General features: G+C 45.9%; 1 non-coding gene across 1 annotated transcript; it reads left to right on the top strand.

Moving 5' to 3' along the window:
• Nucleotides 1-8,455: 8,455 nt before the first annotated feature.
• trnaf-gaa (transfer RNA phenylalanine (anticodon GAA)) lies at nucleotides 8,456-8,530 on the top strand. The gene has a single exon. It is a non-coding gene; the product is annotated as a tRNA-Phe (tRNA).
• The last annotated feature ends 2,775 nt before the right edge of the window (nucleotides 8,531-11,305 follow it).

Below are 11,305 nucleotides of genomic sequence, written 5' to 3'. Positions count from 1 at the left end.
AAAGCCGAGCTGCACATTTTCGAAGCATTTCAGGTAATTGTGAAGAACGTTAATGTCCCTGTTATATAACGGACTGTTACTTCCATGCAAACACGAAAAACTACTGTTAATGCCCCGTGTCTTGTGAATGATTATCGTATTTTATTGCTGCACACAATTAACGTGGTGACAATTGCGATCCTGTCTCGGGGAAAGTGTGGACTCTCCAAATGTGTCACTCACTACCTGGTGGCCATGGCAGCGGCAGATCTACTGGTCGTGATCATCGATCTGATACTGAGGCAGATTCCTATTGTTTATCGGAAAGAATTTTTGTTTTTGAGGGAGGCTAGAGTGTATAATATTCACGCCGTCCTTCTTTATCCCGCCACAGGCTGTTCTGTCTGGTTCACAGTCACTTTCACTTTTGATCGATTCGTGGCCATTTGTTGTCAGAAGGTGAAATCTAATTATTGCACCGAGAAAATGGCGGCTGTGGTTCTAGGCTGTTTGAAGAACATTTTCTGGTATTTTCTAAATACAAGTCAGTATTGGCTTTCTAACACTCCCTGGTTTTGCCGCATTACCCTTGTTGTATCACGTTCACTGGCCTGGGCCGTGGTTGAATTAATGAATTATATCTTAACGCCATTCATTCCGTTTCTTTTGATTCTACTGTTCAATGCTTTAACAGTCAGGCACATTTTAGTGGCCAGCAGAGCCCGCAGAAGACTCCGGGCTCGGAGCAGTGGCGAGAGTCCCAGTGACCCAGAGATGGAGAGCCGAAGGAAATGCACGATTGTACTGTTCGTTATATCAGGGAATTTCATACTGTTTTGGGTGGTGTTTATGGTCTGTTCTATACTGAGATGGTTGGATTACTTGGGATATCCTGTCCCTCTGCCCACATTTGTACCTGAAATCGGCTTCATGCTCCAGCTACTGAGTTTCTGCACCAACACTTTTATTTATGCAGTGACCCAGAGGAAATTTAGAGAGGAGTTGAGGAGAGGAGTGAAATATCCCCTCGCAATGATGAACAAATTAAATAGATGAGAAGGCCTAACACTTTCTAACAGTATCCTGTATTTTTGTATCATGTGTAGATTTCACTGGGTTCCTTTAGACTTTATATTTTCTGAAACATTTCACAATCTGGTCCAGTATTAAAACGCAAGTTAATATCATAGTTCGGGACCTTGTAGCCTTTTTGCACAAGGACAGGACCTGGACACAAGCTATCTACAGCTGTGGTTTTAGCAGATACTCGCCCAGGAGTGGGTAGCTGCTTCACTCAGTCTCATGCTGAGGTCGCAGTACAAGGGTGTTTTGGGAATGAGTCCTTGTTGTGACTGATTCCAAAATATAGACAAATCGTGTGAAATTTCCCGACATTCAGGCCGTGGTTTGATCCTCAGAGTTATCCTTTATCCGATCTGTGTTAGTCTGTAAAGGAAGACTTGTTTTAAAAATAAAGTTCTGAAAAATTTAAGGCAGCAGGATGGTTGCGATATATATTAATCTCTGTCTCGTCACTGGGAAAGATATTGAAAAGGAATCAATCTATATTAAATTCCAGTTAACCCCATGCGTTCGTCTAAGCCTGTTCTTCATTTTGTACATTTCTGGGCTGATGCCGTTCTGATTAAAGCGAACATATTGCATCCCATTCAGTGTTATGTATGTTTTACCTGTTGTTGAATGAAACAGAATGTGACCTGAAATAAATGACATTTTGCCCAGTGATAATTTAGTCCACATATAGAGTTCTTGCCAAATTAGATGGGAATAACGACCCACATTTTCCGATTCCCTACGTGTGTGTACGAGCTGTGTACACACCCGTCGGGACCTCATAAGTGCCGGATTCACGCATGTGAAGCTCATGCCCTGAAAACCGGCCCTTCCGATCTGTCAAGCATCCTCTCGGCAGATCATGCACCTGCACAAGAGAAGGGCCTCTGCGGGCAGAGAGTTTCGCTTTCTGCAATGTCTCCGCCCGCTGAAATCTCTTTAAAATATTTTGCCTGGTAAAAGGAGGCGTAAGGCCTGCTTTTACCAGCAAAGAGTCTAAAAAAGTAAAAATATTTTTTTTCACTCATTTATCATTTAAAATACCTTTAAAAAAGGTAAGTTTATTTTAGCCCCATAAAATGTTTAATTTTTTTCGAAATAATTACATTTTTGTTTAAAATATTTAATTTAATGTAATTTTAAATAATTTTAAAAACGTGATTTAAAATAAATATATTTATTGTTTTGATATATTTTTCATTGATGCCCATTCATAATTTTGACAGGTCTAAGCTGAGCGACCTGTCAAACATATGAAGGGGATTCCCTTCTTTCATTGGTTCCCCATGGCGCATGTGATCCCAGGGATGCTTGCGGACCACCTGCGCCACTGGGATCCCTGGGCCCTGTGCATTTCGTAGAGCAGAGGCTCAGGAGCAGAACTGTCCAGACCTCCGGAGCCCTCAGGTAAGGCCGCATGCAGGAATCCTCTGATTGGATAATACGGGCCGACATTGCTTAACAACTGGGTTCCTGTGCAGCACACTCCTTGGTCCCGGTATGGGAAACTAGAGTGTTCCGTACAGCACATTCAGGGTTACCGTTACTGTGTTTCCCCATTCCCAATTCCGTATACTCCCCGATTCCGATGCTGCACACTCCTGGATAATGTTAAAGCACATTCCCTAGTCACATTACTGCACATTTCCCGCTCCTGCTACAGCAGTAATAGAAAACCACTTGGAGTTCTCCTCCTGAAAAAGCAAGTTACCGGATCTCTTAAGGAAGTGACTAACTGAACAGCAGTAGACACTTGCAGCAGACCCAAGTTGGCTAGAGTTTGCAAATTTAAATAAGCGTCATACTCTCTGTAAAATGTATATAATGTCTGTGTATTCATTAAACTACTGTTAACTCATTATCATGACATCTTTTTAAATTATCATTAACAAAAACTCTCCAGAATAAACTCATTCCACCATCTCTGTTGTTATTTGTGCCGAATCTTAATTATTGCTGTTGGCATCAGTAGTCCAGCAAGACTTGAGACTGCCTGTTATTTTTCCTGCCTGTGTTGAATAGCTACATACCCGTTGTGTTGAATGGGGTAATACCCGGTGTGTGAAATGTTTAATACCCGGTGATTTGAATGGGTTAATACCTGGTGTGTTAAATGGGTTAATACACGATGTGTTAAATGGGTTAATATCAGGTGTGTTAAATGGGTTAATGTCCGGTGTGTTAAATGGGTTAATAACCGATGTGTGAAATGGGTTACTACCCGGCGTGTTAAATGGGTTGATACCCGGTGTGTTAAATGGGTTAATGTCCAGTGTGTTAACTGGGTTAATGTCCGTTGTGTTAAATCGGTTAATACCCAGTGTGTTAAATGGGTTAATACCAGGAGTGTTAAATGGGTTGATACCAGGTGTGTGAAATGGGTTGATACCCAGTGTGTTAAATGGGTTGATACTCGGTGTGTTAAATGGGTTGATACCAGGTGTGTTAAATGGGTTGATACCAGGTGTGTTAAATGGGTCGATACCAGGTGTGTTAAATGGGTTAATACTAGGTGTGTTAAATGGGTTGATACCCGCTTTACAATAACAGACTGTGGAAAGTAAATGAGATAGATTCACTGTTCAGAAAATAATTTCCCAGAATGCCATAAACGAGATCAGAAGTGCAACCTGTCCCGGTCCTTTCAGCATCCCTGTTCTTCCTGCCAGTGACTTCTAAACCAGGACTCAGAGGAAGGAGCAGTGGAACCCGGGAGAACTAACATAAATATGGGGGAGAAGTATTAAGGTAACGATCTAAGATGAAATTAAAAACTGGACCAATTAAACTAGTATTATTAAAGCATGACTTTTTCCAGCTGCTTCCTCCAGCTAGGATAACATCTTGGACCTTGAGACATCTCCCGATAGCAGGTTGATGATTAGTTGATGCTCCTATACGCCTGCTGCCTTTATCCTTCTCGGTGGCAGAGGTCGTGGGTTTGGGAGTTGCTGCAGTATATCTTGTAGATGGTACACACTGCAGCCACGGTGCACTGGTGGTGGAGGGAGGGAATGTGTAAAGTGGTGGAGGTGCCAATGAAGTGAGTTGCTTTGTCCTGAATGGTGTCGAGCTTCTTGAGTGTTCTTGGAGCTGCACTCATCCAGGCAAGTAGAGATTATTCCATCACACTCCTGACGTGTGCCTTGTAGGTGGTGGAATCCATTTGAAGAGTGAGGAAATGAGTCACTCGCTGCAGATTACCCAGAATCTGACCTGCTCTTGTAGCTAAAGTACTAATATCGCTGTTCCAGTTAAGTTTCTGGTTAATGGTGACCCCTGGAGAGTTGATGGTGGGCGATTCGACGATGGTAATGCCATCGAATATCAGAGATGTGTTTAGACATTTATTCTGTAGATGATCTTTCCTGTCACTTGTGTGGCGTGAATGTTACTTGTCACTTAGCAACTGAAGCCTGATTACTGCCAAGGTTTTACTGCATGCTGGCACGGACAGCTTCATTATCTGAGGAGTACCGAATGGAACTGAACATCCACCCTTCTGACCTTATGATGGAGGGAAAGTAATTCATGAAACAGCTGGAGATGGTTCATCCTAGAACACTGCCCTGAGGTACACCTGCAGCGATGAACTGGGGCTGAGGTAATTGGCCTCCAACAACCACTAACATCTTCCTTTGTGCTGGGTCCGACACCAGCCAATTACTTCCCACTGAATTCAATTTTACTAGGGCTCCTTTATGCCACACACGGTCAAATGCTGCATTGATATCAAGGCCAGTCACACTCACCATATCTCTGGAATTCAGCTCTTTTGTCCTAGGTTCTACCAAGAATGTAATGAGGTCTGAAGCTGCGTGGTCCTGACGGAACCCAATGTGAGCAGAAAATTTTGTGAATAACTGTTGCTTAATAGCACTTTCAAAGGCACCTTCCATCACTTATAAGAAGACTTGAAAGACTTGCATTTATAAAGCACCATTCACGACCACCGGATATCTCAAGGCGCTTTAAAGCCAATGAAGTACTTTTGCAGTGTAATCAGTGTTGCGCGCAGCAAGATCCCACAAAGAGCAGTGTGATCATGACCAGATAATCTGTTTTGTTGATGTTGATTGAGTGATACATTTTGGCCAGAACACCGGGGATAACTCCCCTGGTCTTCTGCGAAGTAGCACCATGGGATATTTTACATCCACCTCAAGGAGCAGATGGGGTCTTGGTTCTGCGTCTCATCCAAAAGACATTGTTGGTGAATGCGAGTGGACTGTCTTCTGTGATGCTGGGGATAACAGGAGGAGGCCGAGATGGACCATCCACTCGGCGCTTCTCGCTGAATTGGTGGCAAACGCTTCAGCCTTGTCGTATTCACTGAGGTGCTGGACTCCGCCCATCATTGAGGCTGGGGCTGTTCATGGAGCTTCCACCTCCTGTTCGTTGTAAAATTGTCCACAACCATTGATGACTGAATGTGGCGGGACTGCAGAGCTTTGATGTGTTAAATTGATTGTGGGATCGCTCAGGTCTGTCTATGGCATGCAGCTTCCGCTGTTCAGCATTCATGTAGTCCTGTGTTGTAGGTTCACCAGGTTGGCACCTCATTTTTATGTATACATTGTGCTGGTCCTTGCATGCTCTTCTACGCTGCTAATTGAACCAGCGTTGGTCACCTCGCTTGATTGTAATGGTAGAGTGAGGAATATGCCGGCCATGAGGTTACGGATTGCAGTTGAATACAATTCTGCTGCTGCTAACGGCGCACAACACCTCATGGACGCCCAGTTTTGAAACGCTATATTCTGAACCTATCCCAATTAGCACGGTGTTAGTGCCACACAACACGATGGAGGGTTTTATTAGTGTCATAACTGGACTTTTTCTCCACCAGGAATGTGCGGTGGTCACACCTAACAATGCTGTACTGCTCAGATGCATCTGTGAGAGGTGGATTGGTGAGGACATGGTGAACTCGTTTTTCTCCCCTGTTGTTTGATAATTCACCAGCTGCCGCAGGCCCATTCCTGGAGCTACGTCCTACCGGACACGGCCAGCTCTGTCAGTAGTTGTACTACCGAGCCACTGTAAGCTAGGGGAGTATTTTAATAGAGGAACTAGGAACGTCTAACTTGCTAACACTTTATTAAGTTAATATATTAAACTCGATAAATTAATTAGTTTTAAAAACTAAAAATGAATCAAATAAATTATTTACCTAAATCATTTAAATAATTAAATATATAGAACAATGTTAGATGGAGACGGCAGTGTGGAAGGTGTGTCGCCTCTGCTACATGTGAGAGTTTCTGCAGAGCAGCTTGATTCGAGACAACCATATCTACAGTGCGTGTCTGCATCTCGAGGAACTTCAACTCAAGTTGTTAAGCTGGCCTCCGTGGTACAGGGATTGCGATGCATAAGAAAGGTAAGGAATTACCTATACATTTTGACCCAGGAGGCCGTCACACTGCTTAGGTCAGGTACTGGTTAAGATTGGATTAGTGGTCAGAGACGGGATGATGTGAAAGCGAGTCAGGCAGGTACAAGGGCCTCAGTTGCAGACATCGAGGAGCCTCAGCATTTTCCTTTGTCCAACAGGTACGAGATACTTGCTCCTGGAGTGGCTGAGAACGAAGACTTTAAGGAGAAGGGTCAAATTGACCACGTTACACTCGTACAAGAGGCCATTCAAGATGGGTGGCGAGGAAAGGAATATGGTAGTGGTAGGGTATAGTATAGTCATGTGCATAGATGATGTTCGCTACAGCTCCGGCTGGGAGTCTGGAAGGCCGTGAAGCTTGCCTGGTGCCTGTGTTAAGGACATATCTTTGCGGCTGGAGAATACTTGGAGCATGAACGGGAGGATCCAGTTATCGTAGGAACAATCGAGATAGGAAGAATTAGGAATGTCTTCTGCTGAGGGAGTTAGGTGACACATTATAAAACCAGGACCTCAAAGGTAAAAATCTCTGGATTAGCTGAGTACTGCCTGGTGTCCTGGCCAATGTGTGTTCCTCAAGCAACATCACTGAAATAGATTGTCTGAACAGGATCACATTGCTGTTTGAAAAACCTTGCTTTGCGCAATTTGGCTGCAAAGCATTTTTGATCCTTCCACGATCGTGAAAGGGGTTATATGAAAGTAAGAATTCTTTATATTTCTTATTTGAGCTCCTCCCAACCTTCTCTGCTCCAATGGCGATCTCAAATACAGTTGATCAACTCTCTGCTGATAATCATAGAATTCCAAACTCTGCCCCATCCGGGTGACTAAACCCGGTACGATCCTGATGTTTTCAACCTCCTTGCTTTCATAGCACCTCAAACATCCCCCAATCTCGCGGTTTCAGAACTGCTGATAATTCTCTTGGTCCGATGTGTGTAATTGTGCCGGGGCAGCAGGTTATTGAAATCAGCCCCGTATCAGTGTCGACAGTTAATCGGTGCATCTGATGGTATCTCACTCCCTGCGGGTGATGGAGCAGATGGCAGATCGATTACCTTGCTCTGCTGTCGTGGTGTGAATCTTGCTTTCGGGCGGGAATTTGTGAGAGGTCCGGCTTTCAAATGCCGAAAAGCCTAGATATTTTATTGTCGTATTTTGATTCTGAATTTATGTGAAAATTCCACAGAGTATTTGATGAAATTTGCCATTACCGAATCATGTTGCATGAGATGATGGTGCCTTGAAAGCAGGTACTGTGAGTGGGCCCAGTATTGATAAAGCCCTGCAAGGCTACTATTTAATCTATAACCTCAATCCGATCAGGTAATGCATTCCAAATCCTAAATACTCGTTGCGTAAAATAATTCCTCATGTCGCCTCTGGCTCTTTTCAAAATCAACTTAAATCAGTGCTCTCTGGTTACTGAACCTTCAGCCCTTGGAATCCGTTTCTCTGTATTTACTTTGTCTACACCCTGTCATATACCCCCATGTCCATGTCGTTAATGTATTGCAAAATCGGCAGTGGCCCGGGTTCTGAACCAAAGCGAACTCCACTGTATACATCTGCCCATTCCGATATAAAAGCCATTCACCACAACTACAGAAAATGCTGGAAAAACTCAGCAGGTCAGGCAACATCCGTGGAGAGAACTTGATTTGGCTCGTGATCAGTGCGGCTCAGTGAGACTTCGGCCCGTCTCTCCCTTCACAACCCATCAGTGTGGAGAAAAGAACAGGGAATTTTACACATGTGTTGTGCTCTGTAACTTTATTTGAACATGTCATTGCATTTCACGCTGTGTCCAACACAGTGAGGTCCCCCGTGCTGTGTCAGCTTTGTATCTTTATCAACACTGCAGCTTTACATTAACACAACCTGAGCTCCGAGATCTGGTCGGGTCACATTGCCCGAAGTGAGGAATGAGCGAGAGGGGCAATTCCACCCGGGGATAGAAAATCCTCCAAAAGAACGACAGAATACTGCATTTGATGTGAAGCCGAAATAGCTCAGTTGGGATGAGCGTTAGACTGAAGATCTAAATGGTCCCTGGTTCGATCCCGGGTTTCGGCAGGTTTTAGTTACTTTCTGTCTCCTTCACTACAAGAGGAGCGAATTAGGAGAAATTTTACGCTCCTGATGCCGCGTTTCCCAAACGAATGGGAATAAAACCCCATCGGACATGCTGGATCCGGCTCCAACCGTCCGCTACACGTTCGACTGCAGTCGGGGTCCCGCCGTCTGCTTTTATACCGGGACAGTGTTTGTGGGAGGGGCTGTTGTGCGATAATATATTTTAGAATGACGTTTGTTAGACCATAGAGCTGTCTTTCTGTTACTTTGGATTTACACTCTGCCCAGTTGTATATGCGAACAGTTAACAATGTTTAAGCGATGTGGTGTGTTCAATGTTTGTGCAGTAACTCGGTCACCCAGTGTGAGCCTGCAAGACAATCTCCCAGCCTGGGTTCGAGCCTGGCCAACGGAAGCGTTGTGGCCAGTTAATTCAGTTGGTGATAGCGTGGTGCTAACTAACGCCAAGGTCGCGCGTTCGATCCCCGTACGGGCCATCAGGATGTTTTCATAATTTTACGCTTTTCCCGCACATTTCCAATACAAACTTTATAAGGAAGCCAATGCACACACATTCTCACGGGGGATATATTTGGATTAACATCCTTTGCCACCGGGGCTGAGAGACACATCTTTCTGTTCATTTGTCTTTCTGGGTTTGCTGTTGAAAGTTGAACAGGGAGCCTGTTGCCGATAATGGTCACAGGCAGGTAAGAGACAGACAGAGCGGCTCTGACCGCGCGAGATGGGCAAAAGGCTTCAGTTTAGGACAAATGCATCAATGAATTGTTCGCCCAGCACCGAGAGAGACAACATCCAGAGAAAAACATAGGAGGAAATCGATTTCAAGTGGATGCCTACCCGCTCTTGGTGCCGTGCTTTCGCGAACACGTCTGTTGTGTTCTCATGTAAAAAATATAATTTTGTCCGTACAGTTTGCATGGCGTGAAAGGATCTGAATTGCAAAGTGATGCGCTATCAATTACTCATAAAAGACTGAGAGTTAAGAGAGTAACTAAAGGCTTTTATTAGCAAAGAACAGAGCATGCCTCTCGTGGTTGACTGGGTTCCAAGAAGGCAGGGGGCTGCAGATCAATCACCTTTATACCTGGGCCTGTGTGGGTGGAGCCAGCCGAGACATGTTGAGGCATGCATAGGTACAACAGTGTGTAACAACAACAACAACAGTGGTTTACCACATTCACCCCTTGATTAAAATTGAGTCCGGCGGGGTGAAGTGTACTAAAGGTTCGTGTAAGTAAGTCTATCAGGTGGCGTTGTATGCCGTCCTGATCGTCATGGTGGCGGCGGTGATGGTGCAGCATCCAGCGTTGAGTCTGGCGTCTCATTGAGTGGTTGGGTGGTCAATGACGGGTCCTGGGGCTGCGGCATGCCGTCTAGCAGGGTTGGGTTGTGGGTAGTGGTGGATGGCAATGGTAGTGTTTCAGGGGCACCCAAAGGTGCGAGATCTCGTGTGGGGGCTGTGTCCTCCCGCCCGTCCGGGTACGCTACGTAAGCATATTGGGGGTAGGCGTGGGTAGTGGTGGGTGGCGAGGGGGTTTTTTCGGGAGCACCCGAAGGTGCGAGGTCTCGTATGGAGACTGTGTCATCCCGCCCGTCCGGGTACACCACGTAAGCATACTGAGGGTTGGCATGGAGGAGGCTCACCCTCTCGACCAGGGGGTCCATCTTATGGGACCTCACGTGCTTCCGCAGTAGGACGGGTCTTGGAGAAGTCAGCCATGTCGGTAACGAGATCCCCGATGTGGACTTCCTGGGGAAGGAGAACATTCTCTCCTGAGGGGTAGCATTGGTGGCTGTACAGAGCAGTGACCGAATGGAATGGAGCGCCGCAGGGAGGACTTCCTGCCAGCGAAAGGTCGGAAGGCCCTTAGATTTCAAGTTTAAAAGAATGCCTTCCAGTCTGTCGCATTCTCCCTTTCCACCTGGCCATTCCCCCGGGGGTTGTAGCTGGTGTTCCTGCTTGTAGCGATACCTCTCGAGAGCAGGTACTGCCCGGAGTTCGTCGCTCATAAAGGATGAGCCCCTGTTGCTATGAATATAGCTAGGGAAACCGAACAAGGTGAAGAGGTCATTCAGACATTTAATGACCGTGGTACTGGTCATGTCTGAGCAAGGGATGGCAAACGGGAAACGGGAGTACTCATCAATTATGTTGAGGAAGTACACATTGCGGTCGGAGGAGGGGAAGTGCCCTTTTAAATCGACGCTCAGCCGTTCAAAGGGGCGCGTGGCTTTGATCAGGCTTGCTCTGTCTGGCCTATAAAAATGCGGTTTGCACTCGGCACAGATTTGGCAGTTCCTGGTCATGGTCCTGACCTCCTCGATGGAGTAGGGCAGGTTACGGGATTTGATGAAGTGAAAAAACCTGGTGACCCCCGGGTGGCAGAGGTCATTGTGGAGGGTCTTCAGTCTATCGACCTGCGCGTTGGCGCATGTACCACGTGATAGGGCATCTGGGGGCTCATTGAGTTTCCCGGGCCGGTACAAGATATCGTAATTGGAGGTGGAGAGTTCGATTCTCCACCTCAAGATCTTGTCGTTCTTGATTTAGCCCCTCTGCTTGTTATTAAACATAAAAGCTACTGAACGCTGGTCAGTGAGCAGGGTAAATCGTTTTCCGGCCAGGTAATGCCTCCAATGTCGCACAGCTTCCACAATGGCCTGGGCCTCCTTTTCGAAAGAGGAGTGTCGAATCTCGGGGCCCTGGAGGGTCCTTGAGAAAAAGGCCACGTGTCTCCCCGCCTGGTTAAG

This window comes from Somniosus microcephalus, unplaced genomic scaffold (genome assembly GCF_052327205.1).
Source record: "Somniosus microcephalus isolate GS21.2 unplaced genomic scaffold, FLI_Smic_1.0 unresolved_chr4, whole genome shotgun sequence".
Classification (NCBI taxonomy): domain Eukaryota; kingdom Metazoa; phylum Chordata; class Chondrichthyes; order Squaliformes; family Somniosidae; genus Somniosus; species Somniosus microcephalus.
Note: the sequence above shows the minus strand (reverse complement) of the source record. Positions and strands in the feature narration are given on the sequence as shown.